The following is a 16,648-nucleotide window of genomic DNA, read 5'->3' as shown; positions in this document are numbered from 1 at the left end:
AGCAAATCAGTTATTTAGAACACAGGAAGGACATCTCTGAGGTACATTTTGGGGTTACACTGTATTGTATTACCTCCCACAAGATGTGAAGTAGCAACCCCTGCCCACAGCCTTGTAAACCACACCTTCCTCTTCATGATTCATGCCTACAGTGTATACCCACTGCATGTAATACACACTCACATTGTGCATAACAAACCTTTTCTCCTTTCCTTAGGCACATATTCAAATCATACCTCTTAACTATCCTGGATTTCATTGAATGTCAAGATTTTTGGCTTATATATTTGATCTGTTCCTCAAAAAATGTGTGTTTTTTTGGCAAATCATTTTAGTTTTAGACTTCATATCCTTCAGAAATTGCTTGCAAATGCAAAACCTATTTGACAACTTTCAATGATTATAAGAACAATCTTTAAAATTTGTCCCTAATATTTCACTTCTGTCAATTGTCTGCTTCCATAGTGTCACACAACAGATAAAATGTAGTGATGCTATAAAGATTTTTATTTAAGATTAATTTCAACATATCACAACATTTGAAAGTACTTTTTTTGTGCTCAATGTTGGGATTGCAGTTATGTTTTATTTTATTTAAATTATTCATTTAATTAAATGTAATTTATTTACTTGATATATCATGGCTAAAGCATTGCAAACTTTACCGTGCAGTACTCACACCCAGAGTCTGAAGGCAAGCAGTATGTCCTGGCTATTTAATATTTATAAGCTTTGTTATTTAATAATGTATTGATTCTTCATCTTCTGAGTATGTTTATGCCGAATGAATGATGATGCCATTTTTCGTTATAACATGTCATGTTTTATAATTATTGGAGTATTATAGCACTCCTTGCAGGCAGGGTATAAAATGTAGTAACTGTTTGCTACATTTGTAGTAAGCAGTTTGCTACAGTATATAAGACAGATATTTTTAAACTATAACCTGAGCACCATAGTGCTCTGTGTAGGCAAGGTATAAACTGTAGCAACTCTTACTACATTTTGTACTCTGCCAGCATGGAGTGCTACTATGCTCATAGATTCAAAGATTCACTGACTGTTACTAGGCTAATGACCCCCCCCCCCGGTGGGGGGGGGGGTTGCTTTCTAAGCCTATCCAGGTTTTCCCAAAAGAATAATGATGTCCTGTATCCAAACAGGACATTGAGGGTCAGGCATTTATAAGCTATCTCTGTCCATAATGGACATTGCCGCCAGGCCTGGGGTAAATTTCTTTTTCCCCATCCACTGGTCTAGGTTGCATTTAAACTGCGTAATAGATGAACTCGGCTTCACATGGATGGGAAGTCTGTTCCATTGTTGGTGCAGTCTCTGGGACACATATCTGTCTCACCAGCATGTTCTGTTTAAGTCAGAGACAAAATTCAGGTCCCTAGACCTTGTATTTCTGATACTCTTTGACTTATAAATATGTAGGAGATGCCTTGAAAGCCAGGCATAGATCACCCCTCAGTAATCTATAAGAGACCTAGTAGAGGGAAAGGGCTTTAAGGTGCTCTGTATAAGGCAGGTTTGTTACACCTTGTATTCTTTCTGTAAAGAATCTGTGAGGTCACTCTAGTTGCTGCATATGCCTGGTCAGATATATACCAAAGGGAGGGTTGTACTCTATGATTGGTCTGAGCTTTTTTCTGGTTAATTGGGTAACTTGTTTAAATCAGTTTGTTTGTTTTCTATTGTTTTATATATATATATATATATATATATATATATATATACTTGTTTTCTGCCTTTCTAAGCTAGTATAGTTTAGTTTTCAGGTTAGTGCTGAATTCAGGGCTGTGTTACAAATCTCTGTGTTTGCCCATACCTTACTTGGATAGAAAGAAGTTCTCTGTTCACCTGTGAGAGAGGGGAGCTTTGAGCAGCCTGTCTGTCCCTGGAGGAGTGGTTTCAGCCCAGAAATTATTAGTTTATTGGCCATTTTGGGCTAATTTCTATCTCTTTCATTTCCCTGCTATAAATACCGTATTTGCCCGGTTTTGCGTGCCGGCTCCACAAAGTCTCCTCTTTAATTTTTTTCCCTTGGAACTAGACAAACTTTCAACTTAAGCATTCAAGCCACTCATTTCTCAGCCTGGCACTTACTCAAAACTTATAGCAAGCACTTATAAACCGTAGCACTAGACCCTCCTGTACTGTACAGAAGGACAAGGCTCTCTATTCGACCTTACCAGCCATCCAGTAAAACAGTTCACTGTACCTATCCAGGCATGTCCAAAGGGCAGTTTCAGGTGTACTCTCCAGTCCAACTGGTGAATCTGGGCATTTTGAGGCAATGTTACAACTGCCTCATGTACACAGACAATCCCCTGCTCCTACCACCAAACACTAATACATGCGAGAGATGCAATTATACAGCCAAACTGGAGGCTAAGCTCTCTCAATCTAAGACTGGATCAAACAGTCAAGAGGAGAAGGGAAATATGTGCATCACACCACCAGTCTCACATAAACCCATTAAAGCAGCACTGGAAAAAAACACACATAAATACATGAAAACATACTCGGAGGCTCTAAATAAAAATCTGTAAAACCAACAGAGACCTCCAAAGCAAACATCCAAGCAACCTCCACCCCCCCAACACAAGCCATGAAACACATACTTCACAAAACCAGTGTGCCATGCAATCACAGCCCTTAAGGCAAAATAACATACCCAACATACTAGTAATAGGTGACTCTATAGTCAGGCACACTGACGTCCCACTCACTAGGCTGAATAAGGAGAAGGTTACTGTTAGCTGCCTGTCGGGCGCCAGGATCCACCACATAACACAAGCACTCAGGTCACTACACAAATATGACTCTGGCATTGTCCATGTTGGTGTGAATGACCTGAGCCATACCTCTCTGGACTACATTGAAAAGAGACATGGAAGAGCTCTCTGATCACATAGCCCAGGCCGGTATGACCCTGACCCTGAGTAGCATCCTGCCCTCACCAAGAATGATACCATGGTATAAAAAAAAATTCTCAATTTCAATAATTGGCTAAGTTTCTGGTGTCATTCAAAGGGGATCCAGTGTCTGTCCACCTGGGATGACATGCTCGACAAGCCATGCTGCTTCACTAGAGATGGCTTGCTCCTGTCACCCTTAGGCTTTCGAATACTGGCCAAGGCTCTTGCCACCCCCATAGTGCCTTTTTTAGGCAAGGCTCAAAAGACAAACCTACCGCCATAAATAGCACAAGTAACAAAAAACTGAGGGTAGTGCTACTCAATGCCAGAAGTCTGAACCTCAAAATGCATGCACTTGAGGCACTCCTCAGTATGGAGAAAATCGATATCTGTGCAGTAACAGAAACCTGGTTTAAGGCTCCAGAGAGCACCTCAGCACTACCAGGCTACAACTCATACCATACATTTCGGCCACAAAACCCAGAACGAAATACAAAAGGTGGGGGTGTATCCATAGTCATCAAGGATACCCACACCTCAGAGATCATCCACGTGCAACTAACAATGGGCAAAACTGCATTTCAAATTGTAGCTTGCTACAGATCACCCATCATGTCCCAGGACCCCCATTCCACATTCCTGGAAACACTGGGAAACATAAAGGTCCTACCAAACACCCTAATATTGGGTGATTTCAATTATCTAAACATTAACTGGGAGAACTACTCTAGTACTAACTCCCTTCCTAGAATTTATAAACTCAAACACCCTGGTTCAACTGGTCAACACTCCCACCAGAGGTGACAACATATTGGACCTGGTCATCACCAACATGGGCGACCGGTGTTCCACACCAGAGGTCAACCCCTCACTGGTTAGATCTGACCATAAACAAATCACTTTGGATATCCACATTCCGCCCCCACCCCCGGACAAGAAAATCACCTTGAAAAACTTTTCAAAAGCAAACTTCACGTTACTTAAGACCGAGGTGGAAAGTATCAAAGCCCCCATGCTGAAGGATAATGCTGTCCAAGCTGCAAAAATCTTTACTAATGCATTCGACAGGCACCTACAAGAATGCATGGATCATACCATCCCAAGCAAAACCAAGACTCACTCCTACAAGAAAAGGAAACCAGTCTAGTGGACTCCTGCCATAAACAAGCTATACAATAGAAGGAGTAAACTAGTACAGAAAAGAGTAAAATCCCAAGAAAGGAAGGCATCCCTGATCAGTATCAGCATGAAACTACGATCCCTCATAAAATCATCCAAGGCGAGCTTTGAAAGAAAAATTGCCAAGGACTCCAAAGATAACCACAAGGCATTCTTTAGCTATGTCAAGAATGTAAGTGGCAATGCTCAGATCTGCTTGGAGTTAGTGCAGAATGGCACAAAATACACTGAACCGACCGATATCGCCAACATCCTGGCAGACAGATTCAGCGCAAACTTCACCTCCCTCTCACCCCCAAGAGGGCCCATAACCATACCAGAAGAATGTAGAGTCCCTGAAATCACAGACACTCAGGTTAAAACAGCCCTCTCCAAAGCCAAAAACACAGCATCAATGGGACCGGACGGTGTCCCAGGCTGCGTCCTACATGAGCTCAAAGACGAACTAACCCCTCACCTAAACACACTGTTCAAACTCAGCCTCTCCACAGGCTACATACCCATAGAGTGGCGCACAGCAGCAGTTATTCTGCTCCACAAAGGTGGAGTCACAACAGACCCTGGGAACTATTGCCCTATAAGCCTGACTAGCTTGGTCTGCAAGGCTATGGAGTGCATCATCATGGAACTCATTAACAGAGACATTGGGAACCTCCAAACAGTGGACCCTACCCAGTTCAGCTTTGTTAAGGGCAGATCATGCCTCCTGAACCTGGTGGACTTCTTTGAGACAGTTACCAAGGCTATAGATGAGGGAAAGGTGGTACACACAGCCTACCTAGACCTCGCAAAGGCCTTCAACACCATTCCCCATTCTGGTATTATAGACAAACTCACCAGCCTGAACATAAACCCCTACGTCACAAGATGGGTTGCCAACTGGCTCACGGACAGAACCCACATGGTGAGAGTGGCAGGAGCTAGGTCCGACTCTAAATCGGTTACAAGTGGAGTTCCCCAGGGTTCAGTCCTAGGACCCCTCCTGTTCGGCATATACTTCTCAGAGGTACAGGCAAGCACAGGAGGACTATGGCTGACCAGGTTCACAGATGACTGCAAACTAGGGGCTATAATTGACTCTCCGGCTGACACAGACATCCTCCAAAAGGGTCTCACTGAGATGGATACCTGGTGTCAAAATCATGGCCTCAAGCTAAATGCCAAAAAGTGCATAGTCATCCCCTTTGGAAAAAAAAAAGTACCCACAAACTACCACATAGGTGGTAGTCCGCTAAATACGGAAGATGTAATAAGGGATCGGGGGACCCAAGTAGATAGTAATCTCAACTTTGATAATCACATTGCCAAAGTGGTTAGAAAATCCTTCTACATGGCCCACCTAATGACAAAAGGGTTCGCATCCAGATCAAAAGAGGTCATTGTACCCCTCTACTCATCACTCATCAGATCCATCATAGAGTACAACGCCTCATTTGGGATGTGCCTTACAAGACACCTGCAACAGCTATAAAGACCACAGAAGTACCTCACCAAGAGGATCACTGTCCTCAAACAGATGCCCTATGCAGCTCGACTGAAGAAATTACAGCTGTACTCGGTTGTATACCGCCTACTCAGAGGTAATCTCTGCCTGACATACAAGGCAGTGTCCAACCCAGAATTGATGGACATGCTCCACCTAAAGAAAACCTTATCCCCGTGAGCCACACGCTTTAGGGATCTAAACCTCACCACAACAATAAATAAGATGTGCTGGAGGGATAGATTCCTGTCCCTAAGACTTCCCATGCTTTGGAACAAGATCCCAATCTACATTAGGCAGAGCTCCTCGCTAACACTCTTCAAAAGAAATCTTGATGAGTGGATGGGAAACAGAAAGTTTACCTCGGGGATCACTTCAGTGGTTCTGCTGGACAGAGGCACAGGGAACTAATCAGAAAGTTTACCTCGGGGATCACTTCAGTGGCTCTGCTGGACAGAGGCACAGGGAACTAATCTAAGGGGGTGGTGAAAGTCAACACATTCTGGCTAGGCTTATAAATGCCTTCGGGCAGATAGCCTAGTACCTACCTATGAACCTATGATAAGGGCAGAGTACAATGGAATAGTGACCTCTGTGGGCAAAGATGCCATGCCTTTACTTATAAGTTGCGCAACATAAAAGGATTTCCTCACCACTGTGGCCAAGTGGTGATCAAAGGGAATGCTACTGTCTACGTGCATACCCAGATCCCTGACTACTTGGTTGACTCTTAGGGGTATATTATTAACATGGTGATTATCTGGAACCATTGACTTCCCAAAGGGTTCAATTATGCATTTCTTAGCACTGAGTTTAAGACCATGATTATGTCATTATTTGTTAGTCAGGCATAGACCTTGAAGAATGCTAGTGTCTGCAGGGAAGTTGATGATAACCTCCAGCTTGCATTCATCTACAAACTTAGTCAGCCATAAACCTTCAGTATTTGCTTCCATTTCAGAGAAAGAGATGTCAAAAAGGAGCGGTCCCAGTACCAAGCACTGGGGACTCCGCTAGTGACTGTGTTTCGGCCACATTCTCTGTGGCTAATAGTTCATCCTCATCAGGCAAGGGAGAACATCTCTAGACTGGCTTGGAAAAGAAAATGGTTCCAGTTATACCACATAGCCAAGTTAGGGTGCCTGATCTCCAGGTTAATACCCTCTAACTTGAGTTAGTCTAGTTTCTGGGATTTCCTAGGAGAATTAAACAAAACATTTAAGAATGTGGCTTTTTCTGCCCCCTCCCCCCCCCCCATCCTTGGACAGTGAAGATTTACTGGGACTCACTGATGGTTGTTGTCTACTTTGAATATGTTCCTTTCCTTCTGACAGAAAATGAAACAGATTTACCTCCAGCTCCTGCTCCGAGTCTTTTTCAGATTGAGAGGGAGAGGAGGGAGAATATGTTGATTCTGAAAATGCCGCAGCACTAGAACATTCGGACTGAGCAAAGTGTCTTTTCAGATTTCCCTTCAGAATCCTTTTCATTTTCTGAAGCTGTTAACAAAATGACAGAATTCTTTCAGTGATAGCAGATACCTCTCAACCCATTAGAGCAAGAAATCTGGACAAAGCCTAAATAATGGGGGGGGGGGGGACAAAGTCACAAAAATAGAGACAGATATTAAATATTGCTCTTATAAACTTAGAAAGTTGCTAGAATAACAGAGTTTATGGAAACATGCATTTTTTGAAGATTATAAAGTCTGAAACTCAAATGTATGTCATTATTTAGTGACTTGAATCCATGGTGATTTGCTAGAAAATCACTTATTTTATGAGGAACACACCAAAAGTATGAGACAAAAATTGGACATTCTGCAAAAATCTTGACAGTTGATAGGTGGACTGAAATTTCCTCTCAGAAGAAATTTTATGACATGTTGCTATTGATTTTACTTTAGCCAGCAGTTATTCCTCCAATTTTAGCAGCTGCAGAGGATGATTTCTTAGCAGCTTAGCAGTATGCCTGATTTTCAGCCATCTACATCCAAATATTCTAACAAATTTATAAGGCCCTAACCCCTCAGTCTCATGAACATCTAATGACTAATCCTAAAGCAGATCCTGCTGGAATTTCTTGCTATAATTCTTGTTCTGCTAAACTGTTTGCTAAGACTAATCTTGTTCCTTTTGATGATGGGAAAGCATTTGAGAAGTAATGCAAAAAAGTATATTCCTCCTTTACAATAGCTTTTAGAATTTGAACTACCAAGGTCACATGCTTAGGATTTTGTTGACTAATTTTGAAAACATGAGGAACATATCCTTCAGTCTACCTGCTTCTGATTTCTAACTCTCATTAAATTTTTTCTTTGGGTCTAGCTCCCATGTTACCAAACACTTTTATTATTTTTTTTAATCTTTTTCTTGATCTAATGAAGCAGTAACCCCACAAAAGTGATAATCCATTTGAATAAATCAGTTTTATTGAAGTTTTTTGGTGTTTTGTCAGCTGTGTTAGTTTGCTCACATTTTGTTTTTATCTATGTTACCAAGCACTCTCAGAAGTGCTGTTATTATGCTGTTAGTGCTATTAGTAGGGCTGCAGGCACTAGTTCTGTTATGAGAAGAAATGCTTGGCTGCATCTTCAAAATCTTCCTGAATATGTAAAGTCTGAAATTCTTTATTGTCCCATTGAAAAAGGTATCAGTGGCTGTTCTGCTGCTATATGCAAAAAGATTGATGAGACAGGAAAAGTGAGTCAAGGTATTTCCCAAACTTTCAGCCCCCCCCCCCCCCCATTTCAAATTTTAAGAACATTCCATTCAATTCTGGGCCCTTTGTTGAAAAACAAGACAACCTCAGCAGGAAAAAAAATAAAAAGAACTTCAGTAGACAGTGGCAGGGCAACTCTTGCAAGAAAGGAGGAGCTTCTCAGAATCAGGGATAGCCGAAAATGTCTGAATTGAACAAGTACATAAAACCAACAAAGGAAAAACAAAGCACAATCCAGTCTCAAAAATGAAAAAAAATTAAAATAAAGTCAAGCTTTAATATATCCGGTAAGCACTTTCACAGTGTGACTCATTGCTTCATCAGACCATTCTAATACAACAAAATAGTCATGTATTTAAATCTAGTTCTTCCAATCAAATGGTAACAATGAAAAAAATTAACCAATAAAACCATCACATTAAAAATTGATACATAAGAGAGTGATATACAAAAAACATTAGTAAGACTTCAACGTAATCCTCTTAACTTTAAAAATGGTTTTAATGACACTCTGTTGTTCAGCCCACTACCCCTATCAGCACCTATTCTAATAATCCAATTGGCTTCAACAGATTCTGTAATGGTTCTTATATTACCCTTACATTCACTCTCAAATAACACATCACCTGCCATAAATTTAAAGGTGTGACTAATACCTTTCTCACTAACATGCTTGGCTAGTACGTTATTAGGGGAAGATATTCTAATATGATATATGTGTATGTATATATATATATATATATATATATATATATATATATATATATATATATATATATATATATATATGTCTTCTTATACATAGCCTCAATTCCCTGTCAGTTTTACCAAGATAGAACAGCCTGCAAAGCTGGCAAACTGCCAAATAAACATGTTTGGTACTACAATCAGCTATGATTCTGAAATTAAATTAACGTCCTGTATCAGGATGCAAAAATACAGAGGCCGAAGTAATAAAAGCAAACTAATTGTATTGAGAACATGGTCTCATGCTGATGTACGAACTCTCCTCATTACTGTGCACCCCCTTTGGGTAAGATAACATTGTCCAGAGGCCCTTCTTATTTTTGAACCAAAACTTGGGGATGTCAACAGCTAATCTCCTTGTTGTGGGTTCAATTGTTAAAACTGACCAGTGTCTCTTAATAATATCTGTAATACCTTTATGGTCACTGCTAAAGTGTAACAATACCCCCAAGCCAGTATTCTTATTTCATTCAATAGATATAATGGTGTCAGCCCTCCCAGAAAAATAGGGTTTAGCTGAGCTCCCCGTCATAGAGGTGACTTTATGTAAACAAGTTGTTGCCTCTCTCTCTTACTATGACCCCTGACCTTAAATCTCATAAGATTTAATAACTCCTGGACAAACTCATTATCTTCTACATGGAGCCTAGACACTTGCATACCTTGGCCTGTGATATATTTCTAAAAATATGAGCTTGGTGGATGCTCCGTCTATGGAGTCAGGTGTTTCTATAATAAGGCTTACAATAAATTCCTGTAATAATTTTACCAGTCCTATCCCCGGTAATGTTAATGTCCAAGAAATGTATCTTGTTATATGACTTGCAAATAGTAAACTTCAAAAAAGGGAGAGAATTATTCACGTAAAGAAAAAACTCATGTAGCTCTCATACACTCCCATTCCATAGTAAAAACAAGTCATCGACAAATCAATAAAATAACAAGTTAGTCTTAAATCTAACACATTTGATAATGGCCTCATCTTCCCACCAAGCCATCACAATGTTGGCGAGTTACTCCAGCAGTGGCAGTGTTTTGTTATTTTTCATAGAAATTTCCCACTTTGGGCATTTGAAAAGGTGACAATTCTATCCTGAGATTAATCCAATTAGGGAACAGATGGTAGTGTGAGTCCCTTCCTTCTTTCCAGGGAATCCCCATCATCCAGCAAACCAGTCTAAACTATTTCCTTGATTTTAGACAAAATGTTGCCCAGGGGAGATCATAGAAAGTGTGCCTCCAGACTTTAGAGCAAAGATTTTTACTCTTGAATCTTTCTAGTCCCAAAAAAGACAAGAAACGGAGATCATTACTGGATCTTTCTTTTCTTAACCTGTATGTAAAGGTACTGACTTTCAAGATATATCTTCAGACCTTGCTATCCCTTATCCCTTCTCTCAGTTACATGGTAACTGCTCCTGATGCCTATCACCATATCCCAATCTGCAAGCAATTCTGTGGCATTTCTTAAGAGTCTCTCCACTTAATCTCACTATCAGTTCTCTGTCGTATACGTTGTGTTATCTGCTGCTCCAACTGTAGTTACAAAGTATCTGGTCACAGTAAGTCCATACTGTACACCTGAAGGCATTCATATTTTTTGTATTTTAAAGACTTGTATATGCAGACTTTGTTGTCAACAGTATGAATTCATTGAGTTTTGTCAAGAATCTTCTTCAAATCTGGCATTTCAACTAAATTTGCCAAAATCTTCTCTCATTCCTTCTCATAGGCTAGTGTTTTTTGGAAGCATCCTAGACACTTCCTTAGGAATAGTCTTTCTTCCTCAGAGACGAGTACATTGGTACAGACTCTAGTTTCTGCCAGAGTGTATCTCTGGATATTAGGATTCGTGGCTTCTATGATCATCATGATCCCATCAGCCAGACGTTACATCAGGTAAATTAGATGTTTCTCAGATCGGTGTGGCCACAGCATCAGTACCAACTGCATTTTTAATGTATTCTACCCTTTATGAAAATGGGATTACTCTGTTGAAGGACTGAGCTATCTCTCAATTCAGGCCTCCCCTTCTCCCTGCCATCTTCCTGTCAGTTGGCCACCGCAGATTCCTCAGACTTTGCATAGGGAGCAGTGTCATAGGGGATAAAAGTGCAAAGTTTGTGGAACAAGCAGGGCTGGCAAAAGCACATAATATTAAAAAGATTTTGGCAGTAATTAATGCTCTGAAAGACTTAAACGACCTCTGGACACCAGGACCTCTTCAAGTGATCACAGAAACACTACAACAATTGTGGTACTTGAACATCTATGAAAATATACCCATTAACTGTAGCTACTTTAGTAGTTTACATTTACTTGTGCTGCCAGGGTCCAGGGTATGCATTCATATGTGTGTGTGTGTGTGTGTGTGTGTGTGTGTGTGTGTGTGTGTGTGTGTGTGTATGCAGATATGCAGATATAGATAAACATCTATATGTATGAATTATATATCTCGCTGTTGTCAATAGTTTGCAGCTAATTATTGTGCCTTCTGGCTATTACTAGTGTATGTTTCAAACCTCTAGCCCCACTTCTTGAGATAAGAATACCCTGAATTGTTTGGCTCCCTAACTGCCTCTTTTATATGGCTCTCCTTGAGCCTCCTTGTGGTTAGTGCACATGGGAAGTAACCCTAAAGCTTTGAGATGGTGGCCAGTGGTCATGTTCCAGACAGGATATAACCATGGCCATTGCAGCAGTGATCTGTTAGAATATCTACTGTTGTGATAAGTTTTACTTTCACAACCGTACTTTCAGGACAGCATTATCTGTTGTTGCAGATACCATAAAGAGAGTGCATTGACAGGAGCAGGAAAAGGATGTAGATAGAAAGAGGAAGCAGAGAATGGCAAGAGTACAAGTAATGCTGCTGCTTGGAATCATGGCAAAAACATTGACTTTTCTTCAGAGCTTATGAGTGCATTTAACAATGATCTGATTAAATGGAAGCAGACTGTTACTTGTGTGTATTACTTAATGGATCAGTTTAAACAGGACAGCCTGCAATATCACATTATTCCAAGTTGGGCCTCTTCACTAATTTAACAAAACTGCCACTCTGCAGCAAATGATGTGTTCCTACCTTCAAGAAAGTTATACGTCACTCTGATTCTGGAAGGGTATGATTACCCACCAACATCCTAATCTGTTCTTTATAAGCATATCCTTTCATAGGTTCAAATATTCGTAGGTACTTAATAGGCTATTGACCCATGAAGATGTATAGAAGTCTAGCCGTGTATTCCCATGACGTTTAAAACCCTTATATTTTAAGTATGAATAACCCAGAGATGAACACAGCATTTACATGTTGCCCATATCAATTAGGGACAAGAGAGCCAACCTAGGGGCAAATGTGCGATTACCTATCCATTCATCTAGATTTTATTTGAATAGTGTGAGAGTAGCACTTTGCTTTATGCAGAGAGAAGGGCTATTCCAAAGAAGTGGTATTCTCTGGGATACATATCTATCAGTCCAGCATGCTCTGTTTATGTTGTAAAAGATGCTGAAGGTCTTGAACAGGATGTGTACACCCAATTGGACTTGCAAATGTGCAGTAGGTTGGGCAGGATAGGGTCTGTTGAGGTTCTGCACTTGAGGTAAAGATCACATCTCACTAGCCTGTATGACAAAAAGAGGGAAAAGGCTTTGAGATGGTCCACATCATTTTTATGGTTTAAGCCTTTAGTAATAAGTTGCACAAGAAAAAAGGACTTTCTTTCTTACAATAGTGAATATGTGATAATTGAAGGACAGTTTTGTGTCTGACTAGTTTCCCAGGATCCTAACTACTGGATTCATTTTTAGAAGAGTGTTGTCAATGTAAATGTAAAAGTTACAAGAGACTTTTTGCTTGCTGAAGGGTACTATTACAAATTTTGCAGCATTTAGTTTTACTTCATGGTTTTGACCCCAACTTCTTGTTTGGGAAAGCCCCTTTTGGAGGATTTTGTTGATTTTGTTGTCCTCTGAGGAGTTTTTGATGGCACCAAGTTTACAGTCATCTGTAAATGTGATCAGCCGTAAACCCTTAAAAGTAGCTTTGACATCTGAAAAATAAGTGCTAAGGAGAAGCGACCCAATGACTGAACCATGGGTACACTGCTAGAGCCAGTGTGCCATCCAGTGAGCTACACAGGGATTAACATTTAGCTGGGATAGTTTATGTATGAGGCCTGAATGTGGGATTGCACTGAATGCCTTTTTGAGGCCTGGGTATGAAGTACATATTGAATTGCTCTCATCCATTGCTTAGTAAAAAGTCAACCAGGGTAAGTAGGCAGGCTCTGCCCTTGACAAATCCAGACTGGTTTTGGTGTTAACATTAGGCCTGTATGTAAACAGGTTTTCAACATTTCCTCCTTTTTTCAGCTCACCCGATTGCCTGAAAACTAACATTGCCTACACCATCCAGTGACTTTTTTCCTTACTGACATCATGAAATCTAACCCCAGGAAATACTGTACTTTTACATAAATGTCCTGCCTCCCATCTTTATCTCTTCTGTCATTTTGAAATTCCCTGTAACTTCTTGCAGCCATATCCCTGTAGATGAAAGCGAAGATTAGAACCAGCACATAGAAGAAACATATTAAATGCACTTCACAGTGGAATGTGTTTAATATGTAATAGCCAGATCAAACATTTACTAGCCAATAAACTACAAGCCCAGTCTCTATTTTTGCTCATACATAGCTCTCTGCCATCTATTGTAATGCATCATCTGATCAACATAAATATTAAATATTAAATAAACCAAGAGTCCCTTCCATTTTTGGAATCCCGAAAGTGAATATGAATTTAATAGATCCACCTTTGCATCCTATAGTAGCAGCTGAAGATTCAGTGACAGCTCCATTGGCTAGATTTTTAGATATAAAACTTAAGGGGATTAAGTAAATAGTGTGGGAAGAAATAGCCAGGGAATTGTTATAGCTAGGCTTGTATAGGCCCTAGGGCTGATAGCCTAGTACCAGCCTATGAACCTATAAGGATAGCCATGGAAGGAACCATATTTTTGAAGGATTTGTGGGATTTTCTTAGGAATGTGGAGCAAGATTTGTTTAGAGATAAAATTATGTTTATTACCATTGATATAGTTGACTTGTTTGGATATATACCTCATGATTAAGGGCTTCAGTGGTTTGAAGAAGCTCTGAGGAAAGCTGAGATTTGTGTATGTCTACAACTTATGGATATTGTTTTAAAGAATAACTTTATTTTCAAGGTAATTTTTGTCAGCAATGCTAATTTAATTCTGTCTGTATGGGAAGAGAAGTATATTATTAATTGCCAATATAAAGATTGTTGAGTATTACAAAAAATGATTTTTAGATGATATTTATATATTTTGGACAGACACGGAGAAATTTATGGAATTCTTTCAGTACATTACTAATTCCACAGGGTTTTTGCACTTCACATATGAGATTGGATATAATAAAGTGAACTGTTTAGATGTTACTATTTACAAGGACAGAGGTATGCTTAGAGCCAAAGTATATAGGAAGAAGACCTATTCGAATTCATACCTTCACTATACTAGTGTTCACCCTTTTTATCAAAAGAGGAGCATTTTGTAAGAATCAGTAGGATGACTTCAGAAAATAGAGAGTTTGTTAAAGGATGTGAATTTTTAATGACTATGTTTATTGATAGGGGGTACCCTATATATCTGATTTTAGATGTCAGTCAGGAAGTCATGAAAGGTAGGAATGATAAATTTTCCCTGATTTTGGGAGTTGTGGATATGATTCCATCTATTAATGAGGTTATGTTGGTTTCTCTTGTTAATGAGTTAAAAGAGGACAAAAGTTATGAATGTGCTTTTGTGATAGACTTTAGTGGTGATACCAGTGTGATTAGGAAAATAATGGAAAATGAATGGACAAAATTTTTGATTTTCAACAAAACATTGAAATGTATTTTAGAAAGGGTAAGAATATTAAGGATTTACTGGAGAGTAATTATAGTAGTAGTAACAATCAAGGGAGGAAGAGAAGGGGTACGTTTATGTGTAGTATGTGCCCGCAGTACCCATATATTCATAATGTAGAAAGTATATTCCTGGATTTGAGGGATAGGTATATAACAAGCAAAACATACAACACTTGTGATAGTAGTGGGGTGATTTTCATTGCTATTTGCGTAGTTTGTAAAGCATTTTATATAGGGGAAACAGAGAGAAAACTTAAGAGGAGGATTTACAAGCATACAGTGGATATAAAAAGTTTACACACCCCTGTTAAAATACCAGGTTTTTGTGATATAAAAAAATGAGACCACAATAAATCATTTCAAAACTATTCCCACCTTTAATGTGACCTATAACCTGTACAATTCAATTGAAAAATAAACAAATCTGTTAGGGGTAAACATATAAAAAATAAAAAAACTTACAATAAGCTAGTTGCATAAGTGTGACTGTCTTCACTGTTCCATGGTATATTCAATACTGTGGAAATGTTTTTGTACCCTTCTCCTGACTGATACCTTTCAACAGTAAGATCCCTTTGATGCATTGCAAGCTCTCTGCATACCATGGCTTTTGCTGTAGCAGGCAACTGAGTAAATGTTAGGAAAATCCCACTAGGACAGCTGAACTTTATTTGGAGTTAATCAGAGTCTCTTTAATTAATGGCAGGTGTGTACCCAAGCAGACCGAATGCTGTAATTAAATCAAAAGGTCCTTCAACAAAGTATTAGTTTAAGAGTGTGCACAGACAACAAAGTATTAGTTTAAGGGTGTGCACACTTATGCAACCAGCTTATTGCACTTTTTTTATTTTTTATATTTTCCCCCTAACAGATTTGTTTGTTTTTCAATTGAATTGTAAGGTTATGGGTCACATTAAAGGTGGTAAAAGTTTTGAAATGATTTATTGTGGTCTCATTTTTTTATATCACAAAAGCCTGGCATTTAACAAGGGTGTGTAAACTTTTTATATCCACTGTACTAATGATATTCGGAGCAAAAAAAAATAGTTCCTTGTATAAACATAGTCTAGACTGTACTTTAGCTAAGTTCCAATTTTTTGTATTAGAGGAAATACCTAAGGATATAAAGGTTGGTATGTGGGAGACTAAAATTGAATATAAAGAATTATACTGGCAAATTATTTTAGAGGCTAATAGATCACCTGGGTTAAATGAAGCAGTCTCCCTAGCCCCAGTGTTAAAGCTTAGAGCAGCTATATTGTAATCAGTGTGATATTTAAAAGGCACCTAAATTACTTTATTTTATATTTCATGTTTTATAGAGTTTAAATTTAGGTTTATGTATGAGGTTTAACTATATTGAAACTATGTCCACTAGAGGGTGCAAAATGTTTACAAATTACATAAGGCTTCCTATTTATAAATTCATTCATTCTTTTATTTTATTTATTATATTCACATGATCTATATAATTTATGATCACAATGCTATTAAAGAGTTTTGTTAAATCCAGGTATTTAATACAATGCTTATATGAAATGTAAGCTCTACATTTTAATATATATGATTTTATATATATAGGTTTTTTATATACTTTTTTTTAGCTGCATGCATTGGTTGGTTGGCTGTTTTATTGGGTAAAGAATTG

General features: G+C 38.9%; 1 protein-coding gene across 1 annotated transcript in view; it reads left to right on the top strand.

Moving 5' to 3' along the window:
• SYNPO2 (synaptopodin 2) overlaps positions 1-16,648 on the top strand; it is a 936,240-nt gene that overhangs the window by 492,750 nt on the left and 426,842 nt on the right. The window lies entirely within an intron of this gene.

The sequence above is a fragment of the Protopterus annectens genome, chromosome 2.part0 (assembly GCF_019279795.1).
Source record: "Protopterus annectens isolate FY-2018-M chromosome 2.part0, PAN1.0, whole genome shotgun sequence".
Classification (NCBI taxonomy): Eukaryota; Metazoa; Chordata; order Ceratodontiformes; family Protopteridae; genus Protopterus; species Protopterus annectens.
The sequence above is the reverse complement of the archived record's forward strand: the minus strand, read 5'-3'. Positions and strand labels throughout refer to the sequence as shown.